Source organism: Aegilops tauschii, chromosome 6, assembly GCF_002575655.3.
Source record: "Aegilops tauschii subsp. strangulata cultivar AL8/78 chromosome 6, Aet v6.0, whole genome shotgun sequence".
In the NCBI taxonomy this organism is placed as follows: domain Eukaryota; kingdom Viridiplantae; phylum Streptophyta; class Magnoliopsida; order Poales; family Poaceae; genus Aegilops; species Aegilops tauschii.
In genome coordinates this window covers 278,699,452-278,718,774 of record NC_053040.3, presented here as the reverse complement: position 1 = coordinate 278,718,774, position 19,323 = coordinate 278,699,452, and positions in this window count along the sequence as shown.

Below are 19,323 nucleotides of genomic sequence, written 5' to 3'. Positions count from 1 at the left end.
TGTGGTCAGAGAACCCATCGGGCACCTGGCTTCAGCTCCCGCGCTTCTTTGCCGGCGAGCTGCCAGCCACGGGTCCTGGCGGTCTCTGGCTGCAGGCGGACGGCTGCTGCAGCAAGGCTTCATGGGTCGCGGTCGAGGTCTCCATTGCGAGCAATGCAGCCCTGGCCCGCGGCTGGCGGACGTTTGCCCGTGCGCGCGGCCGGGGCCGTCGGTGCACCCTCCACTTCAAGTACGATGGCAACGCGACCCTTTACATGAGGGTGTTCGGGGAAGATGGTCGCCGCATCGGGTGCTGCCCTGAGGACAACGACGGTGGTCAGGTGCTCAGCCTCGGCGACGACCGCGACGAGGGTGAAGGCGGGCTTGTCCTTGGCGCCGGCCATGGCTCGTCCAACTACGGCGACTCTTCTTCCAGCGATAGCTCCAACAGCGGCGGCTACGACCAGCCGCCGCGCCTGCTTCGAGGGTGGCAGCGGTCGTCTCGTCGCCGTGCCCCAGTGAAGTGCGAGGAGGGGTCTGGCTGAGCCCAGGAGAGCGCCATGGGCCCATCCTCGTGAACTGCTGCAGGAGCACGCTCCACTTTTGTTTCGTTCTTCCTTTTCTTCCTGCATTAAGAGAGAGACAAGTACGGGGCCCCGCAGGGGCATGCAACGAACAATGATTTCCAAGTTGCTATGCTATGTTTATCGTTCCTATGTCATGTTGCAGCATCGACGTCTAATGTAGGCGCGTAGGAATAACTTAACTTGACGCGCTTGAAGTAGTTTCCGCCTCATGAGGCACGCATTTCCCAGTACCTGGCGAGGCCTCCTTGGCTTGGGAAGCATCTAGGAACTACAAAAATTCGTTAGGAAACTCTTATTCTTCCAAGCCCTGGTCGCAGGCGCAGCCGGCCACAACACAGCGCTTTACATCGCGGTACCCGAGGGGCACGGATTGATAGAGGTGCGCCAGCTTGCGAGCTCGAGCGCAGGTGCCTCACGAAGAATAGGAAAAAACGCTCATGAGGGCACCTGTCCAGCTTCCTCGTGAGGCATGCGGGGGAGAGTATGGGTCAAAACGAGGGACCGAGGGCAGAAAAGGAGGCAAAAGGCGATGGAACCAAGCCGTCAAGGAACACGAGAAAGCAAATTTTCATTAAAGAGGGGCAAGCCAACTGCGGAAAGCAAATGAAAAGCCACGTCCGGCACCTAGTCTAGTCTTCTCACCAGCGCGGAGCTAAGTGCTGCCACTAGGACGTGGGAGGGAGCCCCCGAGGCCCGAGGGCGGCACTCCTGAGACTCCGGGGCGTGTACAGCCCCACTCATTATTATGTGAGGGTGTCACGAGCGGAGACCTTCATAGGCATTGGGCCTTGCTTCACAGGCGCCGGGCCTTGCTTCATGGGTAGAACTTCCGGAGGTGTTGGATGGTCCAGGCGTTCTGGATGGAGACCCTGTCGTGCGTCTCTAGGCGCACGGCGCCAGGACTGGAGACGTGGGTGACCCTAAACGAGCCCTCCCACATGGGTGAAAGCTTATGCAGCCCTTCCCTGGAGAGCACCTGCCTTAGGATGAGGTCACCCACCTCGAGCGTCCTGGAGGGGATGCTACGGCAGTGATACCACCACAGCGCCTGCTGGTATCTTGCCGCTCGAAGCGTGGCTTCACGGCGGCGTTCCTCCCCCAGCACAAGGTCCATCCCCCGCATGGCGTCCTGCTGCGTCTCGTCAAACGCCAGGAACCGTGCGGAGCGATGCTTGACCTCGTGAGGGAGAACCGCTTTCGCTCCATAGACGAGGAAGAACGGGGTCTCGCCCGTTGGCTTGGTGGCGGTGGTGCAGATGGACCACAACACAGACTGGAGCTCGTCGTGCCAGCCCCTGCCGCAGGCCTCAAGCTTCTTCTTGAAGGTCATGGTGTTGAGGCCTCTCAAGACCTCCGCGTTGGCGCGTTTGGCTTGACCATTGCTCCTGGGTGTGCCACCGAAGCGTAGCAGATCTATGTTCGAAGGTTAGCACAATATGTCTTGAAGAGATTGCTAGTGAACTGCGAGCCATTGTCGGTGATGATGTGATTGGGGACCCCGAACCGTCTCACGAGACCCTTGATGAACTTGACCGCAGATCCGGCCGGGATGGTGCGGACAACTTCTACCTCCGCCCACTTGGTGAACTTGTCGATGGCGACGTAGAGATATCCAGCCCCCAGACTACGAATGGTCATGAGAGCAGGATGGTCTGGAGGCCCTGAGCCGGCTGATGGATCTGCTTGGCGTGGAATTGGCAGGCCTCGCAGGACCTCACCAGCTCGGTTGCGTCGTTGAGCGCCGTAGGCCAGTAGAACCCGTTGCGGAATGCCTTGCCGATGAGGGTTCGTGACAACGAGTGGTGTCCGCAGTCTCCGCCGTGTATGTCAGCTAGCAACTCGTTCCCTTATTCTCTGGAGATACAATGCAAGGAAACATCATTTGGCCGCTTCCTGTATAACTCACCATCCTGGATGCAGTACGCCATAGCCTGTCGGGCCACGCGCTCCGTGTCCTCCTCCTTCTCCGGCAGCGTCCCTTGTGTCAGGTATTCCTTGAACTCCTTGGTCCATCACCCATCCCGAGGCTCGAGCGCCAGGAGTAGGCACACTCCCAAGGTTGGGCCGCAGGCCGGGGCTCTTGAGGCAGGTGGTTGGGGAGTTCCTCCCGAGGCGGTGCCGGTCCTGAAAGCGGAGGTGCTGCCGAAGGCTTGAAGAGCCGCTCCTCAAAGACGCCAGGCTCTTGGGGTAGTCATTTGGATGCTCTTTTGGCGATGTCGTCGGCCTCCTTGTTGGTGCCACGGGGTGCGTGCTGCAACTCTAGACCCAGGAAATGCTTTTCCATTTTGCGTACCTCCGCGAGGTACGCCTCCATGTGCTCGTCCCTTGGCTCGTATACCTTGTTGGAGAAGTTGACGAGGAGCTGCGAGTCACCCCTGATGGTGAGGCGCTTCACCCCCAGGGCCACCGCAGCCTTAAGGCCAGCGATGAGGCCCTCGTACACCACAATGTTATTGGAGACCTTCTCGCCTTGCTGGAAGCAGAGCTGTACAGCGTAGTAGAGCTTGTCCTGAGTAGGCCAGGTGAGCACTACTCCAGCTCCCGCGCCCAGGCGTGCGAACGCGCCATCGAAATACATGACACAGCCATCTGGTGCTTCACTTCTTGGCGAGAGGGATCAGTCCTCGCCTGCTTCAATCCCCGGAGCGCCTGTCCATTCTGCTACGAAGTTGGCGAGCGTGGCTCCCTTGATGACCCTCGTTGTGCTGAACTCTAGCTGGAATGCATGCAGCTCAATGTTCCATTCAACGACTCTTGCCGCAGCATTGGGGCTCCTGAGTACCCTCTCCAGCGGGTAGGCCGAGATGACCTTGATTGGGTGGCCATGGAAGTAGTGTCTCCGTCTACGCGAGGCCACCAAGAGCGCGAGCAAGAGCGTCCGAGGCATGGGGTACCGCACCCTTGCATCCCGCAGTATCGTGCTGACGAAATACACTGGGTGCTCGACGTGGGCGGGCGCTGAGGGAGTCCCGGATTAAGGGGTCCTCGGGCGTCCGGCCTGTTATCCATGGGCCGGACTGACGGGTTGTGAAGACATGAAGACCAAAGACGGTACTCGTGTCCGGAGTGGACTCTCCTTGGCGTGGAAGGCAAGCTTGGTGACCAACTATGAAGATTCCTTCTTATGTAACCGACTCCATGTAAACCCTAGATCCCCCCGTTGTCTATATAAACCGGAGGGGTTAGTCCGGAAAGGATAGGCTCATTACCATATTCATATAGGCTAGACTTCTACGGTTTAGCCATTACGATCTCGTGGTAGATCAACTATTGTAATACTCATATTCATCAAGATCAATCAAGCAGGAAGTAGGGTATTACCTCCATAGAGAGGGCCCGAACCTGGGTAAACATCATGTGCCCCGTCTCCTGTTACCATCGATCCTAGACGCACAGTTCGGGACCCCCTACCCGAGATCCGCCGGTTTTGACACCGACATTGGTGGTTTCATTGAGAGTTCCACTATGCCGTCGATGAAAGGGTCGATGGCTCGCCTCATCATTAAAGACAACATTACCGCCGGGGTAGTTCTCGCCCGGGGCCAAACCCTCCGGCTGGGCGACTTTACTATGATCGCCCGTTCGGTGGCGGAGCCGACGATGACCTCTTGGGCCATCGAAAATCCCCTTCGCATCAACTCCGGGTACTCCAAGCAGATGGATCCGGTTGAGTTTTCATCCTTAAACGAGCTCCTGGATCGCATCGCCGCTTTGGGAATCGCCACCGATTACGGTCAGATCGGGCCTAAAACCGATCAAGGAGAAACCAAAACTCCACCAGTCACCCACCAGATTGCGGTGGTCGTGGAGTAGGACGGCGAGTCTTCTTCTATATCGAAGACGGACTATGTTCGGATCGCCGTTCATGAAGAGCCGGATACTCACCCGCGAAAGGATGCAACCAGCCCTCCGAACATAACATCGGACGGCGGCCCCAAACAATCAGAAGATATTTCGGAACCTGGACTGTCCAGTCCGGAAGGTCGTCAGACTCCGGACAATCGGTTAGGTCGGGGTTCGGATTTAGTTCCACCCACCCACCCAGACATAGAGGCTCTCATGAGCATAAAACAGCAGTCTCAGGAAAAGGTCCACCACTTCTGGGCCAGATTCCTCCTTGTCAAGGACAAGGTAAAAGATTGCCGTGAGAGGACGCAATATCGGCGTTCTGCAAAAATTGCACGGACGAAGGAATCCTTAACGCCATCAATCACCGCCGCATACTGAAATTTGCTGACTTAGTAACCATCGTACAAAAGTACTGCACGATGGAGAGCACCTGGGAAACTCGGACAGCTCGCTGGGAACCACCAGCCCCAACCCAACTCCCCCTACAGGCGAAAAGGGTGTACCCTCGTGGCATGCCCAGTCCAACAGTCAAAAAACACAAAGCCGCTATACGGCACGACACCGTTCTGGAGGGGTGGCTCGATGGCCCATGCGAAATACATACAACAACAGATACCGTGGCAACCCACAGCCTTAGAGCATGTTGGATACTACGACAGGTAGCCAAGAGCGGCGAGGACATCCTTATCAAGGACGCCCCGGAACAGCACCCCCCCAGAAGACGACGACCCAAGAGTATTGATAGTCTTTGAGACATTCGCTTTAAATAACAAGCGCAAAAGGGCAGTTCGCGAGCTTGACAAAGTCTGCCAAATTGCTGTAATAAACCCATGGAACGACACAGCTATAACATTCAACGCCGGTGACGAACCAAAGCACAGAACAGTACGAGCACCGGCCGCGTTAGTCCTCAGCCCCATCGTGGATGGGTTTTGACTCACCAAGGTCCTCATGGACGGCGGCAACGGACTAAATCTCATTTATGAGGACACACTCCATAAAATGGAAATATACAGGATCCGCATCAAACAAAGTTACACAACCTTCCAGGGAATTATTCCTAGTCGGGAGGCGCGGTGCGCTGGCAAAATAACACTTGACGTGGTATTCGGCACGCTGGAGAACTATCGGTCCGAAGAAATAACCTTCCAAGTGGCCCGTTTTAGCAGCGGATATCATGCCTTGTTGGGGCGGGATGCTTTTACACGCTTCCAAGCTATACCTCACTACGGATATATGAAGCTCAAAATGCCCGGACCAAACGGTATTATCACTCTCATCAGTGATCTGGACATAGCACTTCGCGCTGAAAACAAAAACCCATCCCTGGCCCTAGAAGCGCTATCCGAAGCCCTCGCGGCCGAAGAATTAACTGCACTACGCTCCATAGTGGATAAGGACGATGTGACCCTCGACAAACGCCCCAAATCCACCTCATTTAAACCAGCAGAAGAAATAGTCAAATTCCAGGTCCACCGAACGTATCCCAAGAAGACAGCATATATCGGAGCCCAACTGACACCAATAGTTGACGCCGCACTACGAGAGTTCCTGTGCGAAAACTGGGACATATTGGCCTCGCACCCTTCGGATATGCCAGGGATCCCACGCAAGTTGGCCGAACATAGCCTCAACATATTAAAGGGATTTAAACCAGTCAAGCAAGCACTGCGGCGCTTTTCCGAACCCAAGCGACAAGCCATGGGGGAGGAGCTATCCAAGCTCATCGAGGCCGGATTCATTAGAGAAATCAAGCATCCGGACTGGCTGGCAAACCTGGTGATGGTACCAAAGAAAGATAAATCATGGCGCCTATGTGTCGATATCAAGGATCTCAACAAGGCTTGCCCTAAGGATCCTTTTCCCCTTCCCCGCATTGATCAAATCATTGGCGCCACCGCAGGATACGACTCATTGTGTTTCCTCGATGCATATTCCGGATACCATCAAATCAAAATGAAGGAATCCGATCAAGCTGCAACGGCATTTATTACCCCATACGGGCCATTCTGCTTCAATACTATGCCCTTCGGGCTCAAGAACGCCGGCGCGACATACCAATGCATGATCCAAACATGCCTGGAGAAACAGATCGGCAAAACGGTAGAAGCTTACGTTGATGACGTTGTCATTAAGACTAGGCATGTCGAAACACTAATAGCTTACGTCTTATGTTTGACAACCTCCGGGCATATGACATTAAGCTCAACACGGAGAAGTGTGTCTTCGGCGTCCCCGCTAGAAAACTGCTAGGCTTCATAGTTTCCAATAGAGGAATCGAAGCAAATCCAGCTAAAATCCGAGCTCTGTCACAGTTGGCTACACCAACAGACCTCGAGCAGGTCCAAAAACTGGCAGGATGCGTGGCAGCACTAAGCCGCTTTCTCTCCAAACTTGGAGAAAAGGCACTACCACTCTATCGGCTCTTACGGCGCACGGATAACTTCGAATGGACAGACGCGGCGACTGCCGAACTGGAGGAAATAAAGACCCTCCTAGCAAGCAATCCAATCCTGGCAGCACCAAACGCAGGTGAACCCATGTTGCTATACATATCGGCAACACATCAAGTGGTGAGCACCGTGCTCGTCGTCGAACGAGAACAGGACGGACAAAAAATTCCCACTTCAAAAGCCAGTATACTATGTATCCACTGTCCTCACACCATGAAAATCTCGGTACCCCCCACTACCAAAAGATAGCATACACGGTTTTCATGGCATCCCGCAAGCTACGACACTACTTCCAGGAGTGTTCAATCACGGTGGCTTTCAAGGTCCCACTCAATGACATAATAAACAACCGTGATGCCACGGGATGTATCGCCAAATAGGCCATAAAGCTACTTCCATTTGACATAACATACAAGCCGCGTCGAGCCATCAAATCTCAAGTGCTGGCCAACTTCGTCGCCGAATGGACAGAGGCCGAACTCCCTAAAGAGTACGGCGCATACTCAAATTAGGTCATGTATTTTGATGGCTCCAAAATGATGGGAGGAGTAGGAGAGGGAGTCGTATTAACATCCCCTACTGGAGACGTCGTCCAGTATGTACTCCAAATATTATATACAGACTCCAACAACGCAGCCGAATACGAGGCCTTGCTACATGGCCTTCGGATGTCCGTATCAATGGGCGTACAATGCCTGGAGGTGCGCGGGGATTCAAACCTCGCAATATCCCAAATTAATGGAGACTTTGGCGCCAAAGATCCAAAGATGGCAGCTTATCGCAATGCCGTCTTAAAGATGCCGGCTCGGCTCGAGGGGCTCGAATTTCATCACATCGCCCGCAAAAGTAATCAGCCGGCAGACGTCCTTGCTCACATCGGTGCTAAGGGAGACCCCGTCCCACCTAACATCTTCCCCGAAAGGCTCTTTAAGCCATCTGTGGTGTGGCAGGGGGATAGCAACGATAGTCCCGTTCCGAACACAAACATAGATAGCGAACACGCCGATATCATCGGAGGCTCTGCCACCAAAATAACACCATCGGCCCACCTCATCATGGCAGTAATTGCCCCGTGGACCGAACCTTTCTTGGCCTACTTTCACAGGAAGGAGCTCCCAGAAAATCAGAACAAGCCTTGCCGCATTGTCCGGCGTTTGAAGGCCTATACAGTTCATGAAGGAGAGCTCTACAAGAAAAGCACTACCGGAGTCCTTCAAAGGTGCATCTCCGAGGAGGAGGGGCGACAACTCTTGGCAGAAATTCACGCCGGTCTCGGTGGGCACCACGCCGCAGCCCGGGCACTTGTCAGCAAGGCCTTCCAGACAGGATTTTATTGGCCTACGGCTCAACCAAACGCGCAGGACCTCGTCCAGCGCTGCGTTGGATGCCAACTCTTCGCCAACCAAAGCCATATGCCCCCAACCGCCCTACAAACTGTGACACCCAAAATTTCATTTGGATTTTTCAAAAAATTTATTTGACTTGAGGGAGGTCATTTAAATTTTTCCTTGAAAAGAACCCTCCCTTTCAAAATATTTTTATGGCAAGAGTTTTATTTGGTTTCACCCAAGACTTGATTCTTGGTCTTGGAGATTCTTTCTTTTATTTGGACTCAAACCAAAATACTTCTCTCTTGGGAAAAATGCCTTTTGGAAATTTCTTTGAAAATGCCCTAGGGCTTTTGGAATGGTGTCTTTCTCCTTTCAACAATTCTCTCTTGCCATGGCCTTAGTGCAAATCCACTCTCCTAAACCTTCCCTCATCTTTGGATCATGTTTTGCATCAAATCCAGCAAGTTGAACCTCCCCATATGATTATTTTTCCATTTAAATCTTATCAAAACAATTTCTGTTTTCTATTCTAGCCCTTGGAGATTTACAAAGGAACTACCATCTCTGTTTTGATTTTTGCCCCCAAACCAATTTCCCCTCCTAGTCCTTTGAACCCTCAACCAAGATCCATGAAGATCCACTGGTCTCCAGTTCAAACTTTTCAAACTATACTTGCTGCAAGTTTGGACCAGATTTGCCAAATTTGATGAAATTCATTCAAATCCTCCTCCAAAAATTCTGAGTAAAATCAGGCAGCCCCTGGGTGCATTGAGAGGTCACCTCACCAAGTCCCAGCTCCAGGAAAAATTTTCTTCACACCAAATCATTCTGTCGAACACCTGCAGAGCATTTTCAAAATCAGGGTCAGTCAAAATTCAGAGAACAGTTTCAGTGCACTGTCGTTTTCTTCAGTGTTCGATCTCAATCTCGCCAGTGCCTCGGTGTCGCCTTGCTCCCCGTCCCCTCCCCCTTGTCCTCTGCAGTGCACGAGCGCCTGGATGCTTGCGGGCATCGGCGACGAGCTGGAGGAGGTGCGCCGCCCCGTGACCGACGCCAGCGGCGGCTTTGCGGCCGCCAGAGAGAGGCGCAGCGCCGACGGCGCCACTCAGCCCCGCCCAAGCCCCCGGAGGCCGCCGCGTGGTCTTCCACTCCCCAGTGCGCGCTGCCACCCTCGTCGTGAACCGCTGGGCGCGGAGCGCGCTCTCTGCCGCCGTCGTGCCCGTGCAGCCACCCCACCGTGGACTGGCACCATTACGCCATGCCCGACCGAGTTTAGTAGTGGAACAGGACCAGTAACTCCCACTGATGCTGCCCGGCCACCTAAACCCCCTGCCAATCCACTGCCTCGCCGTAATTGCTCGCCGGAGATTCTCCGTTCACGGCCACCCCCTCGATCCGCCTATAAATAGAGGCCCCGAGCTTCAACTCGAACCCACACCACCTCTGCACTCCACCTAGAGCACGCCTAGCCACTGGTAGAGCCACGGGAGAGCTTTCTTCCCCAACTCCGGCCGTCGCGACCCGCCACGGGATCCAGCTCGATTCACTCCCGTGCGTGCACCTCTGCCTCCCATCTCTTGCCAGTAGCTCTCTAGTGCATCCCTCCTTCTGACCCGCGCTTCAATTCGAAGTTTGCAGCACCCACCGGAGTTCTCCACCATCACCCGAGCCGCCGTCCGCCGGAGAAAGTGTCGCCGTCGACATGTTGCTTTCCGTCGGTCGAGTCCACCACCCACCGACGCGGAAGGACACGCTGAAGCTCTTGGTACACTCCGATCTCCCTGTCTCACCGTGGTTCGACGCCGGCGACCACCGCAGTCTTCGGGCGCCGGCGAACTTTTTAAACCTGACATGTGGGACCCCCATGTCAGCCTCTCTTCTTTCTCTCCCCCGAAGCGTTTTCTGTTGGCGCCTTCGGGCAAATACGTTTTCCCTTTGAGCTGGCACGTTTCTTTCAGAAGCGTTTTCTGTTTTCCCAGTTAAGCCCCTGGAACTTTTCTGTTTCATTACAGATGAGTCCCTGGACAGAAACCTTTATAACTTTTTAATAAAAGTGTTTTTGAGTGATTCTTTTTCTGACAGTCTTATAATTTTGTCTAGTTTTTATGGGATTTATTTGGAAAAATTTTGGAACAAGTTTTATGCACGCGTTGGTTTTCACGTTAGTATGCTTTTTCGCTATGCCGTAGGTTCCGGGAGAGGTGACGGAGCCGCGAACTTCGCCGAGCTAGACTCCGACTTCTCCGAACCAGGCAAGCATGTTTGAAACTTTGATATGATGGGTGTTTTGCATGTTTGCTTGAATGGTTTGTGCATGGCATATGAGCATCGGTGAGCATCTCGTTGCATGTAAGGCAACTATCTGTGTGCTCCAAAGTTACTATGATCTCTGATGAGAGATGGCCTAGTCATGTGGTGACATGAAAGGCAGTAAGGTGGTATTGTTGTAGCATGCCAGCCTTACGATATCCGATAAACTCCGACGTTAACGTGAACTGAGTCACGTTATCGTTCTTCCCCTTTCCGTGCCGCCACATGTTTTCTGCCAGGATGCGGTTTAGTAAGTTGGTAACTTCTTTCCATGTACACACCAAACAGAGGGGCCGGGATGATGGTTCCATGGCCCTGGATTAAAGCCAGTCATCCGGTCAAGGGGCATGGGTGTTTCCGGTTGGGACCGAGAGGGGGGCACCCCTTAGAGCGCGCGTATATAAATTTGATCCATGCTACGCGAGGTTGTAGCCTCCCCGTCTCAAGGTTTTTCTTGAACGTTGCCGAGGGTGATTCCTGGCTTCGGAATGTTGAATGGGTGTGTACTGGTTAGACATGTTTCTTCAAAAACACCGTAAACGGAACTAGTCCCCGTGACTACTGAAATCCGTTGGCTGTGGTTAAAGTACAAACTCTGCAGAGTCAAATCCTTCCGAGTCATCGTATCCATGGTCAAGTATCGTGATCAGTATATCCTTATCTATGTCAATCCTCGGGGTAAATCCCCGATGAACAAGCTTGAGTGGTAAACCCAGTTCAATTGTTATTCCTGTGGATGGACTAACCTTTATTTACCTTGTACTTGTAATGATTTATATTCTTGTGTTACTGAATTATTGAGTTAAGATATAAGCCCTTTATGTGATGTCGCTTAGGCGTCCGACTGTGGCACGCACTGTCTTTTATTTCTGTTATAAGCCCTTTATGTGGTGTCGCCCCGACGCCCGACTGCGGCATTATTATTCTTGCAGCTTCCCCTCGAGGAGTCATTCAGACCCTCATTTGGCACCGGCATTATTATTCTTGCAGCTTCCTCTCGAGGAGTCATTCAGACCCTCGTTTGGCACCGGTATTATTATTCCTGCAGTTTCCTCTCGAGGAGTCATTCAGACCCTCGTTTGGCACCCAGTATTTATCTTGGGATTTCGGGAGGACTACCGCCCGACTTCTCTATTATTTCCCCATGCATTATTGTCTCTATGTCTGAACGCACTTGTTATTCTGTTCTTATGCTTCATGTTTGCATTCGTTATATCTTATGTCCGAACTGTCTTGCGAGTACTTTCATAGTACTCACCTGGCTTGTTGATTTGGCCAGATGTTGACGAAGGCGATCTCATGGATGAAGAGTTTGATAGTGAGTCCGACGCCTAGAGGAATCCCAGTCAGTCCCGTGCGATCCTGGATATTGGTCACTTGTATCATATACGCTTCCGCCACCCGCAATAAGTCTCCTCGAGCCTCACTCCGACGCTCAAAGAGCTGTTAGTTTTTCAGGAGTCATATCACCCACTTTGTTGTGATATATCCACCACTGTTGTTATCATGTGTTAGTAGTTATGCCACCCTATCCGCCGATATGTTTTATCGGCGTTCATGTAATAAATTGTTGAGCAGTCTTCGCTCAACCTTGTATTATATTCAGTACTCCTGGTAATTTTCTTCTGTGACCAAGATGTTGGCTACCAGTGAGAAGGAATTCTTCCTCACTGGTCCGTAAAAGGGATTGGTCTCTCAATAAATATTTTATTGAAAAACTGGTCGTGACAAGCTTGGTACCAGAGCCAGGCTGACTGTAGGAAGCCACTAGGTGCGATCGCTAATCGGTTATTAGCGTCTTTTGTGCTTATCAGAATTTTGCAATTGTAGCTATTTTCTGTTGGTCATCATAAATTTATGACATGACTACTCAGAATTTTTGCCTACTTTTGTAGATGGCTGGCAGCAACTGCGAGACTCGGGTGTTCACAAACGTGCCCGAGGGGTTTGTCAAACTCCTCGTCTCCATCACCAAGCTCGCGATCGGGCCAGCGACTCGTCCGGAGTTCACGCTTTATCAGCACAAGCTCAGCGACGACGTGTCTATGCACGAGGCCGTGGTGCAATTCAAGGGAGGACGTTCTGCATCTCGCCACTTCCGTTTTGTGGGAAGGGCCATGCCTACGGAGAGGCATGCCATGCAGATGGCCGCCCGTGAGGCGATAGCTCGCCTTCGGGATATTCTTCCTATGATGAAGACTCGTCGCTACCGCTACCTCCCATGCCATGTGCCATACACTTGTCACTATGCATTCGCCTGCCATCGGGGAGAGCGAGATGAAGCCATCGAGATGGTCATGGAGTACCTCAAGGCTCTGGAAGAATCCTTCGACAACCTCGTGGATGATCTTGTGGCTGCCCGCATGGACTTAGTCCGGGGCGGTCCTGCCTGCAGGAAGGAGCTTCTCCACACGGCACCGCCTCTGACATTCGTCTCGTCTTCAGCCTCTTATGCACCGGCCATTTTGGCTACTGCTCGCCGTCTGCCTACCACTGAGGAGTTCGACCGAGTCATCGCTTCTACTCCAGTCAGAGCGGCACCGCCTGCCACTCCCGCACTACCGCCTGTCGCTCCCGCGCCATCACCTCAGCGCAGTGTTACGCGTCAGGAACCAGCTAGAGAGGAGGTGGAGGTTGAATCTCCTGCACCGCTGAGCCTTGCCCTCGGCAAGGGAAAGGACATCGTCACCATCTCCAACTGAGAGCGCCGACTGGCCGCGCGTTATGTCTGCTTGTATGATGTGTTTTATCTGTACGCTAGTTTGTATTAGTGTGGTCGCTGCTTTCCGGAGTAGTATGCTAGTCTTAATAACATGTCAGGATTGTGTACGCACATCCTGAGTGCTGTATCGTGTGTTTGCTTTTCGCGTGTAAAATTTGTGTTTAAGCAGTCATTTCCCCGAGCAAAATCGTTTATGTTCTCTTGAAAAATCTTGAGGTCCTTTAAATTTTTGCCTTTGCAAGATTTTCCTTGTGCCACACAGTTCTTCTCATGAGTTTTGCAAAATAATACCCCAGACTGGAAAAATGTCTCGTCCATGGACTCGTTCCAGGCCCAATCAGCCAGAAGAAGTTTATGGGACACAGACTAGCAACAACTTTACTCAGGGATAGTCCAGTCAGCAGGACAGCGAAGCAGCCTTGTCTCAAGTATGCCGTCTCTTCGAACAAAGCCAACAATAGCACCAAGAGATGATGAATCACGTCATCAATATGGGAAACCACCGTGAACCCTATCAACCACATTCCAAATTGTCTGAATTACAGAAGACTCGCCCTCCAACTTTTGCTCATACCGATAGGCCACTTGAAGCCGATGATTGGCTTCGTGATATCGAAAGGAAGCTAATTATTGCGCAGTGTTCAGATCATGAGAAGGTGCTTTATGCACCCCACTACCTTACTGGAGCAGCTGCAGCATGGTGGGAAAACTTTCTACACATGCATCCCAATGAACACAACATCACCTGGGAAGAATTCAAGGAAGGCTTTCATGGGGCACACATCCCCAGGAGCATCATAAAAATCAAGAAGAGGGAATTTGACGATCTCAAGCAAAGAGGCATGTCAGTGACAGAATACAACGGTCAGTTTACCCAGCTATCTCGTTGTGCCTACGACGAGCATATGACTGAGAACAAGAGGATGGAGAAATTCTTGGACGGCCTGGCACCGGCGTTAAGATGCCAACTAGTCGTGCACACTTTCCCGGATTTTAAAACTCTGGTTGACAAGGCCATTACCTTGGAGAATGAGCGCCGCAGCCTGGAGGATATCCGTAAGCGAAATAGGGACAAGACGACTCTTGCTCGCAACAACCGAAGCAGAACTGAGGTCCCGAGGACTGAAGCAAGGAAATCCACAACTACTAATCTCAGGCCAGTCAGACAGTTCCATTCAAGGGACAAGGACTTCACGTACCGTCTAGGGGTCACATGCTATGCTTGTGGAGAAGAAGGGCACTATGCTAAACAGTGCCCAAAACCGAGGAACTCGGCCCCCAAGCCGAACAATGGTGGAAACAATCCAGCCCCAACGCGCAGCAATTTCAATCCCAACAACAACCACAGGAAGGGTCACCTGAACCATGTGACCAGGGAAGAAGCGCAGAATGCCCCAGACATCATGCTCGGTACGTTCCCTGTCAACACAGTACCTGCCACGGTTTTGTTTGATTCTGGAGCTTCCCATTCGTTCGTTTCGAAGAGTTTTGTTTTACAACATGGTTTTCCGATACTTCCCTTGGAAAAATCTATGATCATCAAGTCCCCCGGAAATAAGCAAATCGCTCAGAGTTACTGCCAAGGAGTGATCATTGAATTCGATGGACTACAGTTCCAAGCAAATCTCATCGTGTTGGAAAATAAAGGACTGGATGTCATTTTAGGGATGGACTGGTTGACCACCAACAAAGGATTCATTGACTGTTTCAATCGGACCGTGATTCTCACTCACCATCACGGCAAGACAATAAAGGTCACAGCTCAAGAAAGACCACGGTCACGGCAACCAAAGCTGAACAAAGTGGACATGTCAGAACTGAGAAAAGTTCCAGTGGTATGCGAGTTTCCTGACGTATTTCCTGAAGAACTACCAGGCATGCCACCAGACCGAGAGATAGAGTTCAGCATTGAACTAGCACCTGGCACCGCTCCCATCTATAAGAAACCTTATAGAATGGCACCCTCAGAATTGGTAGAGTTGAAGAAGCAGATAAAGGAATTATTGGACAAAGGCTTTATTCGAGCCAGCTCCTCACCATGGGGTTCGCCAGTTTTATTCGCCAAGAAAAAGGATGGGACACTGAGACTGTGTATAGACTATCGAGCTCTCAACATGGTCACCATCAAAAACAAATATCCGATGCCACGGATAAATGATTTGTTTGACCAGCTCGCACAAGCCAAGGAGTTCTCAAATATTGATTTGAGATCGGGATATCATCAATTGAAAGTACGGACACAAGATATCCCCAAGACAGCATTCACTTCCAGATATGGGTTATATGAGTTCACAGTGATGCCTTTTGGTCTAACAAACGCACCCGCATATTTCGTCCACCTCATGAACAAAGTGTTTATGAAATTTATGGACAAATTTGTTGTGGTGTTCATTGACGATATTCTGGTATATTCAAGGACACCAGAAGAGCATGCTGAGCATCTCAGAATTGTTTTGGGAGAATTAAGGAAACATCAGTTGTACGCCAAATTTAGCAAGTGTGAATTTTGGCTAAGACAAGTTGGTTTCCTAGGCCATATATTGAACCAAGAAGGCGTGGCCGTAGACCCAGATAAAGTCAAGGCCATACTTGACTGGAAGCCACCCGCCAACGTGACAGATGTGTGGAGTTTCCTGGGAATGGCCGGATATTACAGAAGATTTATTGAAGGATTCTCCACTGTGGCAAAACTAATAACACAGTTGCTCAAGAAAGACAAGAAGTTTGTATGGACGGAAGCATGCGAGAAAAGCTTCCAAGAACTCAAGAAGAGACTGACAACCGCACCGGTCTTAACTGTGCCAGACATACACAAGAGTTTTGAAGTGTATTGTGACGCGTCCCGAAAAGGCCTCGGATGTGTGCTAATGCAGGATGGCAAAGTTGTCGCGTATGCTTCCAGGCAGCTACGGAAGCATGAGGAAAATTACCCAACACATGACTTGGAGCTAGCAGCAGTCATACATGCACTCAAGGAGTGGAGGCACTTTCTGTTGGGAAATCGCTGTGAAATATATACGGACCATAAGAGCCTTAAATATATTTTCACACAACCAGAGCTAAATTTACGCCAACGACGCTGGTTGGAATTGGTCAAGGACTATGATGTCGGTATTCACTACCATCCAGGGAAAGCAAATGTAGTGGTCGATGCCCTTAGTCGAAACCCCAGCCCGGACAATGACAGTCCGCAAAACTTGAGGCCTGAGTTCCAGCAGGAGTTTGCAAGACTCAACATGGTGTTGGTCACTGAAGGCACCGTATCGAATCTGGAAATACAACCCACCCTAATGGAGCAAATTAAGAAGGCACAGCAAGGGCACCCCAACATCGAAGGAATAAAGAGAAAAATGAGCCTTGGCAAGGCTTCAGAGTTCATCACAGACAGTGAAGGAATATTATGGTACGGGGACAGACTTTGCGTCCCGAACATTGAGGAACTCAAGCAACAAATCCTAACCGAGAGCCACACCGCTCCATACTCGATCCACCCTGGAGGAACCAAAATGTACAAGGACATTCAGGAAAGATTTTGGTGGCACGGTATGAAAAGGGATATAGCCACATTTATTGCTTGTTGCGATTCATGTCAGCGCATCAAGGCTGAGCATCAAAAGCCAGCAGGGCTGCTACGACCAAACAAGATACCGGAGTGGAAATGGGATGAAATAGGAATGGACTTCATCATCGGACTACCTCGATCGCAACGCGGAAATGATGCCATATGGGTCATCACAGATAGGCTAACCAAGGTAGCCCATTTCATTCCCGTAAAGACGACCTACTCCACACAAAGGCTAGCCAAGCTTTATCTCTCTCGTATAGTCTGTCTGCATGGAGTCCCAAAAACTATAATATCCGACCGAGGTACTCAATTTGTCTCCAAATTTTGGGATCACTTACAACAAGCTCTGGGCACGCAACTAGCTTTCAGTACAGCGTACCACCCTCAGACTGATGGACAAACAGAACGTGTGAACCAAATCCTAGAGGAGATGCTGAGAGCCTGTGTGCTCACCTATGGATCCAGTTGGGAGGAGAGTTTGCCGTATGCCGAGTTTGCTTACAACAACAGTTACCAAGCCAGCTTGCAAATGGCACCCTTTGAAGCATTGTACGGACGGAGGTGTCGTACCCCACTAAATTGGTCAGAAACAGGAGACAGTCGTATCTTCAGCCCAGACATGCTCAAGGACGCCGAGGAGAAAGTTAAACAGATCAGGGACAGACTCAAGACAGCACAGAGCCAACAAAAGAGCTACTACGATCAAAAACATCGTGAGGTCAGCTTTGAACCCGGTGATTCTGTATACCTACGAGTGTCCCCTATGAGGGGCCTGCAACGGTTCAAAATTAAGGGGAAGCTAGCCCCGAGATTTATTGGACCATTCTGTATAATTGCACGAAGAGGCACGGTAGCCTACCAACTAGACCTACCCAAGGAGCTGTCAGACGTCCATGACGTGTTCCACGTATCACAATTGAGAAAATGTGTAAGTAACCCGGAGAAGCATGTATCTCATGAGAGCATCGATGTGCAACCAGTCCTCACCTACAGAGAGAGGCCAGTAAAGATATTGGAGGAGTCTGAACGGAGGACCCGACAGAAAACAACAAAAAATTTCAAAGTTCAGTGGAGCAACCACACTGAGAATGAAGCGACATGGGAAAGCGAAGATTTTCTCCAGGCAGAGTATCCATATCTATTCGAGGATCAGCTGAAATCTCGAGGACGAGATTTTTCCTAAGGGGGTAGGTGTTGTGACACCCCAAATTTCATTTGGATTTTTCAAAAAATTTATTTGACTTGAGGGAGGTGATTTAAATTTTTCCTTCAAAAGAACCCTCCCTTCCAAAATATTTTTATGGCAAGAGTTTTATTTGGTTTCACCCAAGACTTGATTCTTGGTCTTGGAGATTCTTTCTTTTATTTGGACTCAAACCAAAATACTTCTCTCTTCGGAAAAATGCCTTTTGGAAATTTCTTTGAAAATGCCCTAGGGCTTTTGGAATGGTGTCTTGCTCCTTTCAACAATTCTCTCTTGCCATGGCCTTAGTGCAAATCCACTCTCCTAAACCTTCCCTCATCTTTGGATCATGTTTTGCATCAAATCCAGCAAGTTGAACCTCCCCATATGATTATTTTTCCATTTAAATCTTATCAAAACAATTTCTGTTTTCTATTCTAGCCCTTGGAGATTTACAAAGGAACTACCATCTCTGTTTTGATTTTTGCCCCCAAACCAATTTCCCCTCCTAGTCCTTTGAACCCTCAACCAAGATCCATGAAGATCCACTGGTCTCCAGTTCAAACTTTTCAAACTATACTTGCTGCAAGTTTGGACCAGATTTGCCAAATTTGATGAAATTCATTCAAATCCTCCTCCAAAAATTCTGAGTAAAATCAGGCAGCCCCTAGGTGCATTGAGAGGTCACCTCACCAAGTCCCAGCTCCAGGAAAAATTTTCTTCACACCAAATCATTCTGTCGAACACCTGCAGAGCATTGTCAAAATCAGGTTCAGTCAAAATTCAGAGAACAGTTTCAGTGCACTGTCGTTTTCTTCAGTGTTCGATCTCAATCTCGCCAGTGCCCCGGTGTCGCCTTGCTCCCGTCCCCTCCCCCTTGTCCTCTGCAGCGCACGAGCGCCTGGATGCTTGCGGGCGTCGACGACGAGCTGGAAAAGGTGCGCCGCCCCGTGACCGACGACAGCGGCGGCTTTAATGCCGCCAGAGAGAGGCGCAGCGCCGACGGCGCCACTCAGCGCCGCCCAAGCCACCGGAGGCCGCCGCATGGTCTTCCACTCCCCAGTGCGCGCTGCCACCCTCGTCGTGAACTGCTGGGCGTGGAGCGCGCTCTCTGCCGCCGTCGTGCCCGTGCGGCCACCCCACCATGGACCGGCACCATTACGCCATGCCCGACCGAGTTTAGCAGTGGAACAGGACCAGTAACTCCCACTGATGCTGCCCCTGCCAATCCACTGCCTCGCCGTAATTGCTCGCCGGAGATTCTCCGTTCACGGCCACCCCCGTGATCCGCCTATAAATAGAGGCCCCGAGCTTCAACTCGAACCCACACCACCTCTGCACTCC